Source organism: Rana temporaria, chromosome 2 (assembly GCF_905171775.1).
Source record: "Rana temporaria chromosome 2, aRanTem1.1, whole genome shotgun sequence".
Taxonomy (NCBI): domain Eukaryota; kingdom Metazoa; phylum Chordata; class Amphibia; order Anura; family Ranidae; genus Rana; species Rana temporaria.
The window spans coordinates 103852123-103866103 of record NC_053490.1 but is presented as its reverse complement, the minus strand read 5'-3'; the positions used below and the strand labels follow the sequence as shown (position 1 = coordinate 103866103).

The 13981-nt window shown below is 45.4% G+C and overlaps 1 protein-coding gene across 2 annotated transcripts in view; it reads left to right on the top strand.

Moving 5' to 3' along the window:
- The first annotated feature begins 4436 nt into the window (after positions 1-4436).
- The window catches only part of RARG (retinoic acid receptor gamma), a 308995-nt gene continuing 299450 nt past the window's right edge, over positions 4437-13981 (top strand). Inside the window, exon 1 of one of the 2 annotated variants that reach the window (XM_040340679.1) lies at positions 4437-4578. The gene's annotated coding sequence lies outside the window, so the exon portion shown is untranslated. The remainder of the gene's footprint in view (positions 4579-13981) is intronic. The other variant, XM_040340680.1, reaches the window with a different exon arrangement.

Here is a 13981-nt window from a genome sequence, read left to right as displayed (position 1 = left end):
GAACCTTACCAGGACACATGCACCCCACCCCTAAGTACCTTGTCCCCTTGTTGATGGGGACAAGGGCCTCTTCCCCACAACCCTGAGCTGTGGTAGTGGGGGTCTGCGGGCAGGGGGCTTATCAGAATCTGGAAGACCCAGATCCTGGACCTCCCCTATGTGAATGAATATGGGGTACATTGAACCCCTATCACGACGCCACCACCACAAATTCTCCTGTAGTCTGGCTACCCCACCGTGTGACATTTCTTAAAATAGCTATGGGGCAGGGCCACCTGGAGAAGTCACCTTGTGGCACTGCCCCCCTTGTGACGTCACTGACTGGTGCATGCTGGGTCGGTGATGTCTCTCCATAGCAACCATCTATTGGGGGGGGGGGGGACCCTTAGGTGTTTCTGACAAATATTGCATGTGATACCACCAGTAAGACCCTGGTGATAAATATTGCATGTTTTTTTACTCTCTGTTCTGTTTGTGAATGGGACTTACTGCATGTTTTTTTTGAAGATATTTACTTTTTTTTGGGGGTGATTTGGACTTTATTTGCCGCATGCAGTCATTTATGCAAATTAGTCATGTGACCATGTTGTTGCATGCGGTAAACATTAGTGAATTCATCACATTGTTGTCTGATTGCTCAATGAAAACCAAAATCTGATTGGCTGCTAAACCTCGCTGCATTGCGCCCATCCTCATTTCTCTTTGTATTGCCATATTAAAAAGATCTATAGGAGTGAAAAAATTGGCAAATAAGGATGAGCAAGGTGATTTTGGCAGAATTTATTTTGCCGTTGGTGAATTGTCACCGCAGTGGAAACTGATTTCCACTCATGGAGCTGCTAATGGGTAATTTGCATGAAAAAAACTTCTTGTACATTTTTATTTATGGATGTGCTTTGTTTTTTTTGGGGGGGGGGATGTTTAGAATAGTTTAGTTTATTTCATTGTGTATTCTTTATATTTTAGCCTTTTCTTCACCTTTTTTTATTTATTTTTTTAAGTCGGAACTTAAAGCGGGAGTTCACCCATTTAAAAAAAAAAAAAAAATCTCCCCTTAGCTTCCTGCTCGTTCGGTCTAGGGGAATCGGCTATTTATATTAAAATATGTGCAGTACTTACCCGTTTTCGAGCTGCATCTTCTTCCGTCGCTTCCGGGTATGGGTCTTCGGGAGCGGGCGTTCCTTCTTGATTGACATTCTTCCGAGAGGCTTCCGACGGTCGCATCCATCGCGTCACTCGTAGCCGAAAGAAGCCGAACGTCGGTGCGGCTCTATACTGCGCCTGCGCACCGACGTTCGGCTTCTTTCGGAAAATCGTGACGCGATGGATGCGACCGTCGGAAGCCTCTCGGAAACCTGTCAATCAAGAAGGAACGCCCATTCCCGAAGCCCATACCCGGAAGCGACGGAGAGGATGCGTCTCGTAAACGGGTAAGTACTGCACATATTTTAAAATAAATAGCCGATTCCCCTAGTAATAACGAGCAGGAATCTAAGGGGGAAAAGTGCCCTCTAAGGGTGAACCCCCGCTTTAAGGCAAAACTTTTTTATTATTTAGAAGAGAGTTAGGGAGGCGTATAAACCCTGACAGTTTTTATTCCCATCTGTGTCTCACTGGGGAGATTTCCCTTCACTTCCTGCCCCATAGCCACAACAGAAAAATAAAGAAAATACCCCCAAAATGAGAACTAGTGTCCCCGATGGAAGATTTCCCCTCTATTTCTGTTCTGGTGACAACCCAAAATTTGGGATTTATTTTCACTATCTATAAACAGGACAAATAGAGAGGGTGACTCTCCATAACGGGGCACAGACAGCAATAAAAACCTGACGTTTTTACTGACATTTCACAAAAGTTACTATATTACATTTTTAGGTGCACATTTCAGTATTTAGGCTACAAACAAGTACACTAGGCAAATAGCAATGTGATTTAAAGGGGTGTTCCAGCCTTTTTTTAAGTTTATTAAAAGTCAGCAGCTACAAAAAGTGTAGCTGCTGGCTTTTAATAAACAGACACTTACCTGCTCCACGGCTCCAGCGACGTGCCGGCCGGGGCTCCGCTCCTCGCCCCCCCTCGCCGGCCGGCGTCTTCATTCCTAGTGTGGGCACCCGGCAGTGACAGCTTTCGGTTTCACGGCCGGGCACCCACTGCGCATGCGTGAGCGGCGCGGCACCGTCCGATTGGACAGGCGCTCGCCTACAGGGATGGGCTGCAAGAAGGCGATTAAGCTAATCGCCTTTCCAGCCCCTCGGCGGAAGGAGGAAGTGGGACAGGAAGTCCCCTTCTCCTGAAGCCCCCACTCCCCCCGCCCCCAAAAAAAATTACATGCCAAATGTGGCATGTAAGGGGGCGAGGAGTGGGTTAAGCGGAAGTTCCATTTTTAGGTGGAACTCCGCTTTAAGGTAGATATTATGGTAAAAAAATCATATTTTTGTTATTTTCGATATAATAAGGGCAAATTATTTAGCCACAACACCCCATGCCTCCAATCTCCCCCTGCCTCCAATCTCCCCCTGCCTCCAATCTCCCCCTGCCTCCAATCTCCCCCTGCCTCCAATCTCCCTCTGCCTCCAATCTCCCCCTGCCTCCAATCTCCCCCATGCCCCCTGCCTCCAATCACCCCCTGCCTCCATCATCCCCTGCCTACATCCCCTCTGCAGTGCCACCAACAACCCCTGTCTCCATCCCCCACCCTCTGCGGTGCCACCATCCCCCTCTGCGCTGCCACCAACACCCCCTGCCTTCAATCATCCCCTGCCTTCAATCACCCCCTGCCACTAACACCCCCTGCCTCCATCCCCCTCTGTGGTGCCACCGCAGCCACCATCACCCCCTGCCTCCAATCACCCGCTGCCTCTAATCTCCACGCGCAGGTCCAAGCCGAACCGACCTCGGCTATTTTTACTGGCACATTTCCGCAATCATGGACATTTACGAACGGGGGAAAAAAGTGCCAGTTTTTACGAACTGTCCGTAAAAATACGGACGGTTGGCAACACTGGCGCTAGCCACACGAAAATATGCAGCCTCTCGGCGCCTGGTCCTTGGCGCGGAGAGGCTGCATATTTGCGTGAATTGTGGACAAAAAGCTGTGGCAAAAACTTGTGCCCTGTGTGCTCCCGGCACAGTTACCGGTGCCTAACTGAAAGCTTCCGATCGCTGCTTGGAGTTTTCGGATCATGTGACCGCTGTGACAGCCAATCACGGCTGTCACGCGTTCTTAAGCCCCGCCCAATCTCCTCTTAAAGGACTGGGAGGCACCAGAATGAAGAGGTTAATGATACCCCGAAACAGAACGCAAAACACAGTGCGATTGCCAGAATCACATTGCATGGGTGTGCACACCCATGCGATGCGATTCAGGTGCGGGGGAAAAAGGGTTTTGCGCCATTTTGGTGTGCATGCGATACGATTTCAGCCATACAACATGTAAGGCTGAAATTGCACTGCACAGACACCACATGTGATGTGCACAGGAATGCGGTGCGATTTTCTGTGTTCGGAAAACACGCAGTGTCTGTATCGCACTAGTTTGAACCCAGGCTTAAAGTGGTTGTAAACCCTTTTTTCTAACTTTATGCTACAGGTAAGCTTATATTAAGGCTACCCTGGATATCTCCTAAACCTCCACGTTTAGGAGATATCCCCCTGTGTCTGCCTGTGCCGAAGTGATCGGCACATGCGCACTGAAACAACAATGGCACGTCGTGCCGCTGCTTCACTTGACTGTGCCGTTACCGGCGTCATTGCGGCTCCGGCCAATCACAGCGCCAGAGCCGCGATACCCGGAAGTAAATAACCTTGCAGAAGGTAAATGTCATTTTTGCATGTCTGCGCTGTAATATTTTTGTTCTATCAACCAATAGGGTACATTTGCTTTATACGCTGTACGCATGCAAAATTACATACGTTCAGTGTACGGAGTCGATTTTATGTAGGATCTTAGTGCCAACATGATCCTGCGTAAAAATCATATGTATGCGCGAGTCCTAAAAAAAACGCCTTCCACAGCGACTCCAACCATGTCGCTAAAAAGGGCGCAATTTCTCAGAAATCCCCTGATTTTTTTTGCTGAATTTTTTTGGAAATGAAAACGCGCATTTTGGCTCATCCCTGAATTTGGAACGTTTAATAGTCGGCGGCACTTTCCTGTAGATTTGCACCGGACACAGCGGCGCGCACACACCAGGACTTGGACGTCTCGCACACATGTGTTTGTGTACACAGGAATGTTCTGCAGGCCTCTCCAGAAGGATGGTCATATAATGACTAAAATTACATTGCCTGGAATGGCACAGCCAGAAGAGAGAGGGGGGGGGGGAATACATTTTCCGTGCTTTCCACTGAAATTCATTCTGTGGTTTGCGAGGAGAAAAAAAAAATGTGCTTTATATTTTGTGAGTCACATGACCCGGGTTATGAATAGCAGATTGTAATGAGTTGGTAGTGTAAGTAGGAGAGGAGGCGAGAGCACACACACACACACACACACACAGATACACACATAGAGTGTCTACGCTGGGTGAGGCGGCCAGGTACGTGTGGAGGAGACACTGTGTGCTGCGGCTGGACAAGGTGAGCGTCCAGTCACTGTGCTGGGGGGAAGGACTCCTATTGTTTTCCTTTAGGGGACTTTACAGGGAGGAGGGAAGATTTCTCATCTCAGGAAGTTAGAAGAGCTTTTTTTCCCTTCATTAATTGAACCCGGCTGGTGCCCCGTGCACGTCCCTCTCCTCCCAACTCTTTCCTGCCCCTCTGGTCATCAGTGCCCTGTGACACCGCCAGCCGGGCACACTCTGACACGTTGTGTGACAGAGGGCAGAGGTCACGGCTGTCAGCTCACTCTTTTGCTTTCCGTCCGTTCGCTGACTTTACTCTTCTGGATCTTTGTCTCCTTTTCTCTGCAGCTCACACTTCTCTTTTCTTCTCTTTCTTCGTCTCTTCTCTCTCTTCGTTTTCAACTTTTCCCTTTTCCAATACATTTTTTTATGGAAAGATTTTTTTTGTATATCAATAATTAAAGGACGTCTACTGATAACATCATCGCCAACTTCCATTTTTTCGAATATCTTCCCTGTCACCCATTGATTGTATTCCGGTGAAATCCAAAGGTTACCAGGACTCGAGGGACGGGGGGGCCTTTGAGATTCAAATTTTTTTGATTGTACAAATATAATTTTTTTTTTTTTTCATTTTTTTTTTCATTTTTTTCAATATTCATTTATTTTTATTTTTAATATTTAAATATTTTTTTAAATATTCACGCGATCACGCCATTTTAGCTCAGGCGATCAGACGCTTTAGTAGAAGGGATTGCCAAGTTTAAACATATTTTGATGTATGTAAAATCTCTTATGAACCCATGCAGAAGCATCAATGCGCAATAAATTGCTTGTAGCTGGTCAACGGATAAAAGGAAAAAAAGTTGCCACTTATTTGGAGAACTGAGCGACCGGCATTGTGATCACATGACTAAAAATTGCGCATGAAGCTCTGGCTATTATGAAGCGCGTTCTAAAGCTGGCAGTTGGTCACTAGTGGTTTTAATCGCAGATTGCTCGAGTCGCTGTGGCTATCGCAAAGCGTGTTCTAAAGCTCGTGATTTATTACGGTAATTTTGACGCGCGATCTGCTCTGTTTTCTACCTTATTATGAAGAATTTATATAGTGTCAACAGTTTGCACAGCACTATACAAAATAAAGGTAGACAGTACAATTACAATGCAATTCAAGGTACAAGGTTTTAGAAGCACCCTTCTCATGACAGCTTACAATCTAAAGTATATATGTCTATATATTTTTTTTAACATTTTATTTCCTCCTGTGTATTTACCTTAATTATCCTTTTAACCATAAGATTGTTTGGACTGGTACACATCACGTCTTGTTGCCCAATCCTACAGCTTGCATAACAAAGTATTTCTTAACACTTTACCCACCAGAGTCGAATGACAGCAGTGCCAAGGTGTACATCAGTCCTTTCTCTGCCGCTGTTAACTGACTTTACCTGTATTAGGTTGTACAGTGAGCTATTGTTTGTTAAATACTCCCTCGCCTACTTAGGTTTAGCTTTTGGCAGTTCGAATAGTAAATCGAAAAATTTACACCTTTCCATACACTATACAATCTGATTGTACAATCTCTGCCTATACAACCAGTTCCGCGCAGAATGAAATCAGGCAGGCCCTTGTAGCACATAGTCGGCGGTAAAACTAAATCAGATTGTACAATCAGATTGTATAGTGCCCTCTTCTGCAATTAGTGGACCTCCAGCTGTTGCAAAACTACAAGTCCCATCATGCCTCTGCCTCTGGGTGTCATGCTTGTTGCTGTCAGAGTCTTGCTATGCCTCATGGGACTTGTAGTTCTGCAACAGCTAGAGGTCCACTAATTGCATATCCCTGGTAGTGTAGGTATCAGTATTGGGAAAAAAGCTAATATGTGCCGTGAACCCTAAGTAGAGTTCCTCATAAAGCTCCAAGTATACTATTGGGTTGGATGCAAAATTTGGTGCCACTGTACATGATAGCCAATCAGCTTCCAACTTCAGCGTGCTCAGTTAAGCTTTGACAATAAAACCTGGAATCTGATTGGTTTCTATGCAGAGCTGCACCAGATTTTGCACTCTCCAGTTTTGGTAAATCAACCTCTATGTTTCAAGTGAAAATTTAAGTGTGAGGGTTGCCCCCTCATCCCTAAAGCCTAGGTTCACACTGCTGCGAATTAAAAATCGCGGTAAAATGCGCGATTTTACCGCGATTTCGCGGCCGCGATTTCGGCCGCAATTTAATGTAAATCGCGGCCCGAAATCGCAAAAAGTTATACAGGAACTAGTTTTTGAAATCGCAGATGCAGCGTCGCACTGATTAGGACAGTGCCATTGCCGACAATTGCCGCCGATTTGAGATGCGATTTGACATGTCAAATCGCATCTCAAATCGTTCCAAATCGTACCCAGTGTGAACCAGGGCTTAAACCCAAACACATATGTAGTACACAGGTTCTGTGGCTGATTAAGGTGCTAATTAAACTCACTTGGTGCCTTATCTGCATTAAATTAGCCTCGGAACCTGTGTACTACATATGTGTTTGGGTTTAAAGGGATGAGCGGGCAACCCTAGTGTTGACCTATATTGGCTATTGGTAGTGCCTTAGTGGGCAGTAGTTGTAACTGGAGTAAAAATGTGAAGATCTGTTCTCCATTACCATAGGCCAAAAAAAAATGTAACCCGCGCCTAATTTGGCAGCTGCACTGTATGTAGTTAGTAAAGAGTTAAACGATAAAGGTAAAAGTGAGCACCATGGAGTAGCCGACTTTTACCTATTAACCTCTGAACTTTTATGCTGCAAGTAAATTGCCGGCGCAGTCCCCTCTTTTACCAGCAGGAGTCTTTGGTGCCATTTATTATTTGCCTTGCTATTTTTATGGGGAAGGAGTTTGGAGCGAAGAGTGTTGGGGGGGGAAAGGAGGTGAGATGAGGTGAACTGAGAGGAGGGGTTGGCAGCATGGTAATAAAAACATCACCCTTTTCCTGCGCCGCCCCTTGCCCCCCGGAGCTGTCTCTGACTGCGGCTCTGTGATTTTGTGTGCGGTACCGCGGGAGGATGATGGTAAAGGGAGGGAGTTTGGGGAAGAGCGGAGTAGTGACGCTGTGATGTGGTTAAGTAACCACAGCATTGGTTTCTATGCTGAAGACACTTAGGTTGTGGGGAGTGTGCGATGGAGTTGCTGGATTGCTCTGTCCTGGGGTGACGCTTCAAAGCAAAAAATTAATAATTTGCGGCTCCCCTGGCTGAACATTAGGATTTTTTAAAAACATATAGTACTCACTGCTGACTCGTGTTCCTCTTGGGTGAACACTATGCTTTCATGAAATCTGCTAACCTGTATATATTGTATACGCCTGATCTTTAGATGCTGTCAGTGTCAGAGCTTTGTTTGTATTTGTCATTCCAGTTCCAGTTACAATCTTATCCTACAAATCAAGGAAGTTTTCTTTTTCGTCACTAGTTCTGTAGAAGTTTCTGCCGTTACCGGCTTTCTTTGAGCCTTTCCTTACCAGGGAGGCTTCTGATTTTCAATTCCTAATAAGTAATGTGTTGTACTACGTTAGCCATTGATTATTGCAAAATGTTTGGAGTTTGATACCCTGTATTGCCTAACTTGGTTGTAAACCTCAGGCATGAACAGAGTACTTCCCTCTATAGTGTGTACTTGTCCCATTTAAGAGCACTAAGTGTGATTTCTGTCTTCTGCTTCGTTCCTCTGCTTTAACCATGAACTACTTCTGAGGCCCTGTACACACGTCCGAGGAACTCGACGTGCCAAACACATCGAGTTCCTCGTCGAGTTCTGTGTTGAAGCCGCCGAGGATCTCGGCGAGCCAACTTTCCTCATTGAACAACGAGGAAATAGAGAACATGATCTGTATTTGGCCCGACGAGTTCCTCCTCGGCTTCCTCGGTGAAAAGTGTACACACGACCAGGTTTCTCGGCAGAATACGGCTCCGATCGAGTTTCTGGCTGAATTCTGCCGAGAAACTCGGTCGTGTGTACGGGGCCTGACAAGTTTTCCCGACACAAAGATAAAAATGGTGACAGGGGAGGGACCTCCAGCTGATTGATAGCCTCAGCTCTGTTCCTGTCTGCCGTGTGAAGGGGGTGTGTGTCCCTTCCTTCCAATCAGCTCTCAGAGCTCTCCTCGCTGAGCTCTGCAGAGTGTCATTTTAGCTCTCTGCCCCCTTTTTGGAAAGCCCAGACAAGCTTTATAAATGATGTTATTAGATAGTAAGCTCTTCTGAGCAGGGCCCTCTTAATCCTCTTGTATTTTATTGTATTATAACTGTATTGTCTGCCTTTTATTTTGTAAAGTGCTGCGTAAACTATTGGCGCTATATAATAATAATAATGTCCTTTGAATGGATAGAGAAAAGAGATGGCTGAAGATAAATAGGTACAACTTATATGAGGATTCGTTTAATTTCTGTGTATCAACTTTACTGGGTATGTGTGAGGCCGCGTACACACGATCGGTCCAAACCGATCGTGTGTGGGCCCCATCGGTCAGTTATACTTCGGTCAAAAAAATGAGAACTTGCTTTATAATTGAACCGATGGACGCCTAACCGATAGGTCAAAACCGACCGTTAGTATGCAAAAGCATCGGTTAAAAACCTGCGCATGCTCAGAATCAAGTTGACGCATGCTTGGAAGAATTGAACTTCGTTTTTTTCAGCACGTCGTCGTGTTTTACGTCACCGCGTTCTGACATGATCGGTTCATTAACCGATGGTGTGTAGGCACATCAGACCATCAGTCAGCTTCATCGGTTAAACGATGAGAACGGTCCTCATCGTGTGGACTGATCGTGTGTACGCGGCCTAAGGGTTTACAACTTCTTTAAGTTATTAAACATGCAAGCTTCTAAAAGAACGCTGGGCCAGATCCTCAAAAGGGATACGCCGGCGTATCTGCTGTTACGCCGTCGTATCCCTGTTTCTAACTATGGAACTGATCCACAGAATCAGTTTTCCATAGTTAGGCAGAAGATCCGACATGTGTAAGGGACTTACACTGCCGGATCTTAGGATGCAGTACCGCATCCGCCGCTGGGGGCATTTCGTGTCGAAATGCCGCCTCAGGTATGCAAATTAGCACTTACGGAGATCCACGAAGCTTTTCAGCTTCGTTTTTTCTCCATAAGTTTTAGTTTGCAAACGCAAAATTAGGGCTGCTTTTACAAAGTGTAAACTGATTACACCATGTAAAAGCAGACCCTTCTGTCCAGCGACGCAATTTTTTTTTTGTTTTGAATTTTTTTTTTTCGCCGTATCTTTTTTTTTCCCGACGCAACTTTATTGACCCGTGCTATGCACGTCGGGAAAATGACATCACAAGCATGCACAGTACGGCCGGCGCGGGAGCGCGCCTAATTTAAATGGGAATCGCCCCCATGAAAAGAGGAACGCCTTGCGCCGGCGGAATTTAAGTTACACAGCCAAAAATTTCTAGGTAAGTGCTTTGTGGATCGGGCACTTAGGTAGAAATTTTAAGGCAGTGTAACTTAAATGGGAAAATTTACGTTACGCCGGATCTTTGTGGATTACCCCCTTAGATCTATCTTATCCCAAAAACTTGCATTGTTAATGACTTAAAGGGGTCGTAAACCCTCAAGGTTTTTCACCTTAAAAGGGTTGTAAAGGTTTGTTTTTTATTTTCTAAATAGGTTCCTTTAAGCTAGTGCATTGTTGGTTCACTTACCTTTTCCTTCTATTTCCCTTCTAAATGTTTTTTTTTTCTTTGTCTGAATTTCTCACTTCCTGTTTCTCCTCAGTAAGCTTTCCCCCATCATCTGAGCCATTCTGGTTGGGGGTTAGTCAGCCAGAACAGCTTACTGAGGCGGAACAGGAAGTGAGAAATTCAGACAAAGAAAACAAATAAAAAAAAACATTTAGAAGGGAAATGGAAGGAAAAGGTAAGTGAACCAACAATGCACTAGCTTAAAGGAACCTATTTAGAAAATAAAAAACGAACCTTTACAACCCCTTTAATGCATTCTGTGCATTAAGGTGAAAAACCTTCTGTTGTGCAGCAGCCCCCCAGTGCGCCCCTTTACTTACCTGAACCCAATCGTTCCAGCGACAGGGATGAATACAGCAGCTCCAGCCGCTGTCACCGGTCTTCACTGGAAAGATTGATAGCAGCAGGAGCCATTGGCTCCCACTGCTGTCAATCAAATCCAGTGACACGGGGGCGGGGGGAGAGTCCTGGTCAATGGACACAGCAGCAGGACCCAGGAACGTGCCGGCACGGGTGCCCCCATATAAAGTGTCTCTCCGAGGGGGCATTCAAGAAGAGGAGGAGCCAAGAGCGCCGCTCAGGAGCCCCAGAAGAGGAGAGTCGGGCCGCTCTTTGCAAAACCCTTGTACAGAGGAGGTAAACATTTTTTACCTTTACAACCCCTTTAAGTCATCCAATAAAGGGTATCATTTAATCTCCAACATTCCTCCAATTGGATACTTAGTAAAGCCTAATACACACTACTACGGAAAAAAACTGACAGCTAAGGAGGAGCTGCTGTACTAACAATCCAACATTAGTACATCGATCTCCCCTGCTGTTCTATTGTGTTCTGACAGGGGAATACTTCTTAGCCATTGGCGGAGAGCGCTGATCAGCAGATCTTTTTTGGTCATGCCCCTTCGACAGAAGCCGACCAAACAGCCAGCTTCTGTCGGACCGGCTGCCACACACACTGCCGAATGTCGCATAGGTTTTATCGAACCGGCTGATGCCACCCGACATTCTTCCTGTGTGTACTTGGCTTAATGGCTTAAAGCTCACTTACAATACGATATTGATAATGCATAGCAAGTCCAGAGGTGGGCAATGAAGATAGTGAAGGGTCTGAGAGATAAATATTATGAGGAGAGACTTCAGGAACTTTATTTGTACATTGGGGGGGGGGGCATGATTGAAATGGTTAAATACTTTAATTGGGGAACAAGGTTCACAAGGGCAGTTTTCTTTATTATGAAGCTAAGATCGAGATGTGACAATACTTATCTTAGAAAGTAATATTTTACTGAAAGGGTAGTTGGTGCTTGGAATAAACTTCCAGCAGAGGTAGTGAGTCATTCTATGGTAAGCAAAGTCGAAAATGCTTGGGACAAACATAGGTCTATACTCGGACAAAAAAGTAAACGAAAAAAGACCCGCCATTTGTACCGTCTTGAGGAAAGAAGGGAAAGGGGAGTCATGAGTGAAACCCTAAAACACACCAAGTTGGTGAATAAGGTTTAGGAGGGAAGAAGTTTCAATATAAAGCCAAGATCAAGAGCATGACATTCTTCAAAGTTAATGCTTGGAATAGATTTCCAGCAGAGGTAGTGCACCACTAAGACACAATGGGGTGGTTTTCAGGCGCTTAGCAGACGCTATTTCCAGCGCTAAATCGCTCTCATCCTCTCATTCATTCCAGTGGGACTTTTCACACTGCAGCCGTGCACTTGCGGAACGTTATGAAAAGTCCTGCAAGCAGCATCTTTGGGGCCGGTTGGGAGCGCTGTATTTAGCTCTTCCAAAACGTGCTGCCTATTGGAATGAATGGGCGGCGCTTTAAAATCGACTGAAAAGCGGTTTGAAATTGCCTCAAAATGGGAGTTTTTAACCCTTTTTTTGGGGTCAAAAGCACCCAACTAGTGGGCAAAAAGCAGCGCAAAGGCTCAGCTTAAACAGTGCTATAGCGCCGCTAAAATGAGCGTCGATTTAACACTAACATCGCTAACAGCACTTTCAGTGCTAAAACACTCTTAAACCCCTTTCACACTGAAGCGTTTTTACAGCGTTTTAGCGTTAAAAATGGCGCTATTAAAACTCATAAAACGCTCTCCATGCATCTCAATGGACCCTTTCACACTGAGTCCTGCAAGCAGCATCTTTGGAGCAGCTTTTGGGCGCTGAAAAAAACGCTCCAAAAACACCCTTTTCCATTGAAATCGCTGTAAAAACGCCTTACCCTTTCACACTGTGGCGTTGCACTGGTGGGGCGTTGAGAAAAGTCCTGCAAGCAGCATCTTTGGAGCAGCTTTTGGGCTCTGAAAAAAACGCTACAAAAACGCCCCTCTCCATTGAAATGAATTGAAAGCGCTGTAAAAACACCTTACCTTTTCACACTGAGGCACTGCAAAAACGCCCTAAAACGTTAGGGTCTTAGCGGTGCTTTACCAGCACATTGGGATTGCAGATGAGGCTTCGCTCGAAAAACGTTTGAATTACGCTCAAAAAATGCTCAAAAAACGCCCCAGTGTGAAAGGGGCCTTAATAGTAAGTGGATTCAAACATGTTTGGGAAAAATATATACAGTATATATATATATTGCTAGGAATAAGTTGATCCAATAGGGCAGTGATGGCGAACCTTGGCACCCCAGATGTTTTGGAACTACATTTCCCATGATGCACCAGCACTCTGCAGTGTAGTTGAGCATCATGGGAAATGTAGTTCCAAAACATCTGGGGTGCCAAGGTTCGCCATCACTGCAATAGGGTATCCTGCAGAGACTACAATGAGTTTGTCTCCCAAATTCTTGTCTATAACTTTAGGCAGGCATGTCCAAAGTCCGGCACGGGGGCGAATTGCGGCCCGTGTTTCGGTTTATTGGGGCCCCACTGGTAATTAGGATATATATCTATTTTGTAGCCCCCAACGAATCGCCGAGCACCGCGCATTCAGAGGCTGCATTCATGTCAATGGTAGGGTTGCATTCATGGCAATGGTGAGGCTGCATTCATGGTACTTATGAGGCTGAATTCATGGCACTTGTGAGGCTGCATTTGTGGCACTTATGAGGCTGCATTCGTGGCAATGGTGAGGTTGCACTCATGGCAATGGTGAGGCTGCATTCATGGTAATGGCGAGGCTGCATTCAAAGGCTGCATTCATGGCAATGGTGAGGCTGCAGATGGGCACTGATTAGGCTGCATCGATGGGCACTGACCCTTATTTTGCTTTACAGTTCTTTATTTAAAATTAAAATCCTGAAACTTCCCTCTTAAAGTGAAGGTGAGTCTTATAAGCCTGTGCGACGTGTGCACGGTATATCCAAATAAAATGCCGAGTTCATCCTTAGACTCTTCCCCACACACAGCCACAAAGGCAATAGATTTCTTGTTGGGCAGTGTATTAGTTAATTTGCATTTCATTTTAATGGTTCAGAGAATGTCAGGCAAAATGGTCGGCCCCCACGCATGTTCACTTCATCAAATCTGGCCCTCATTGAAAAAAGTTTGGACACCCCTGCCATAAGGAATAGTTAAAACTTTGGAGTTCTAAGAAAAGTGTGAAGAAATGGCAGCCATACTTGGATTGAAAATCAGGTTCAGCAGGGACTGGTTGAATTTCAAACCATGTGTGAGCAGAAAAGTTTTCCAATAGTCAGTCTACTGATCGACTTCTGTATCTGTGTTTAGCTGGCCA